The sequence below is a fragment of the Lolium rigidum genome, chromosome 2 (genome assembly GCF_022539505.1).
Source record: "Lolium rigidum isolate FL_2022 chromosome 2, APGP_CSIRO_Lrig_0.1, whole genome shotgun sequence".
Classification (NCBI taxonomy): domain Eukaryota; kingdom Viridiplantae; phylum Streptophyta; class Magnoliopsida; order Poales; family Poaceae; genus Lolium; species Lolium rigidum.
Genome location: NC_061509.1, coordinates 34,484,919 through 34,487,829, shown reverse-complemented (window position 1 = coordinate 34,487,829; position 2,911 = coordinate 34,484,919).

The window sequence follows — 2,911 nt, the reverse complement described above, 5'->3', positions numbered from 1 at the left end:
TGGATCATGTGATCCGTTGTTGTAAGACAAGTATGTGTTGTAATAAATGATGACTCAACTACTTACTATTATGTCTCGCAAAACAATCTTCCTGGGATTGCGATGTATGATATAATAGGCATCTGGACTTAAAAATCCAGGTGTTGACAAGTTGGTATCAGAGCCATTGTTTGACCTTAGGAGACCCTAGTTAGAATGGACGTTTGACAAACTTAGTTTCAAATATAATGAATTGAATAGTTATGAAAAATACAATCATACCCTTACCTTTGAGATCTTTTCAACTAGCAAATTCATGCTCTTATTTATAAGTTACTTAAAATTTTGAACACTTGCACTTCTCTAACTTGCTCATCAATCCCTCTACAGAAGGAGCCTATCATCTCGATGGAGCCTTTCATCCAAACCCAAGTGTACGAGCTGGCGAACGGTGGAGATCTGATCTTTGAAAGGGACCTGTTTGCTCTCTCTCGTAGTTTCTGACGCTCACCGCCCGGTGGTTCTACGGGGGTCGTCGCTGACCAGCCCGGGGACAGCCTTCAATGGGTCATCATGGCCAACCTCCCCCGGAAGCCGGAGTCACCCATGTTCCGCCAGCATCCAGCTCTCTCGTCGGAGAACAACTCGGCTTGACGGACTTCGCACACGCTCCGGCAGAGGCCCTCGCCCGTCCGTGCAGGGCGTAATCCCTGGGTGGCTATTGAAGGGGAGCGCTTTGCATAATTTGGCAAGGCACACTCTCTCTTGGGCTGCCTATCAGCCCGCCTATTCCACCCCGTGCCGAGGCACCACGTGGATCATCTCGACTTCATAAGTTGTTCGAGACTCGCGCCGAGCTGGACAATTCCCGCTCATTCGCCAACCACACCTACCTCCAACCTGAATCTGCTAGCGTGAGACCATCAAGGTCATCGCCAAGGAGCGTAGGGACACTCCGCCAGCCTGGTCTCAAAGAAGGACTACACCATCCACCGCCTCAAGGCCAAGATCGCCGCCCGAAGGAGACCGTCGCCACCCAAGCGGAGCAGCTCCGTGGAGCTGGAAGGAGAAGGCGAGGGAGAAGACATCCAAGGGATGGCTACTCCTACGTGAGCAAATGCGACAACGACTACGAGGAAGATGAAGACCTGGACTTCCGTGATGGCCACCGAGCACTCGATCGCTCGGATGGATAACACCATCCCGATCAACATCGATGGAGAGTAGTTCCCCCCTATGAGCACTTGCGTTGCATGAGTTGTATCGGTCCTTTGTATCACCCCTTGTATCGTAGATTGTTGAAAGGGTTCTTCAAACCCTCCTGTTTGTTGGCTTGTAATATGTGCTACTTGAATAATTAAGTTTGTGTGTTTAATTCATCATATCAAGTTTTCAAGTTTTAAAACTTTGTGAAATATTATCCAAAATAAGGCATAGCAATTTCCCTCTCGTCTCATAATCTATTTCCCTGTTCAGATGGCACCCCCGACTCGCAGCATGAATCAGGACGTGATGATGCAAATGCTGCAGCCTGCCGATGGCGCATCGCGAGGTTGAAAGAGCCGAGAGACAAGCCAACATCGCTGCCATGCAACAGTATTGCACAGTAACAATCGTGGCCACGGAAACCATGACCATCCTGGGTCAAAACTGAAGAACTTCCAGAACACCAATCCACCGGTGTTTAGCAAGACAGAGGAACCCCTTGATGCTGATGATTGGCTCCAGACTATGGAGAACAATCTTGAAGTTGCCGGTGTGGAAGAGAATGACAAGGTGCTGTTTGCCACCCACTATCTGGCAGGACTTGCACGTGCCTGGTGGACAAGTGCCCGCGCATTGAATGCGGGGCAAATGATGACTTGGGCAGATTTCAAGCTCAAGTTTAGCAAGTATCATGTGCCACCGGGTCTCATCAAGAAGATGAGGGATGAGTTCCGCGAACCGAAGCAAGGCCGTCTAACCGTGGTAGAATACCGCGATGCATTCCTCACTCGTCAAGGTACGCCCGGATGAGACCGACACCAATGAGAAGAGGAAGGAGAGGTTCTCGAATGGACCGCATGATGAGATGCAGACCGTGCTGATCAACATCCCATTTGCCGATCTAGAAGCCCTCGTTGACTCCGCCATCCAGATGGAGGGAAAAATCCATCAGCCAATGAAAGCCGCAAGCGCCGCATGATGAATCGCAGTGGGCCCAAGAACACCCACAAGTATCGCCCCAGCTCAAGTGGAGGGTTTGCCCCAAGAAACAACTTGCAAAATAGGCTTCCATCTCGTTTGATGGAGAGGGAATTGTCTTCACAAATGTAGCATACATCGGGTAGATTCCATCAACTAGATAGTACCCCTTGTTGTATGCGTGGTCGTTTACCTCAAAGTTCACGGCAGGAGCTTGTCCCTCAGCTAGCCTGGCAAACATCGGAGAGCACTGCAGCACGTTGATATCATTATTTGTTCCTGCCATGCCAAAAAATACATGCCAAATCCAAAGCTCATGGTCTGCCACCGCCTCAAGAATGACACTGCACTCACCAGTATGGCCCGTGTAGATCCCATGCCAAGCAAAAGGGCAATTCTTCCATCCCAAATGCATACAGTCAATGCTTCTGAGCATCCCAAGAAACCCTCTTGATGCATTCTTCTGCAGGATCCGAGCTGTATCATCCGCTCTTGGTGCTCTCAAATAGTATTTACCAAACACCGCTATGACTGCTCGGCAGAACCTGTAGAGAGTCTCTGTGCATGTCAACTCTGCCATCCATAGGTAGTCATTGGCTGGAGGAGCTCCGTATGCAAGACAGCGCATTGCAGCAGTGCACTTCTGAATTGAGGTGAAGCCCCACAAATCTGTGCAATCTTTCTTGGCCATGAAGTACGTGTCGTACTCCCTGACGCCATGGACAATCTTCAAGAACAGGTCCTTGTT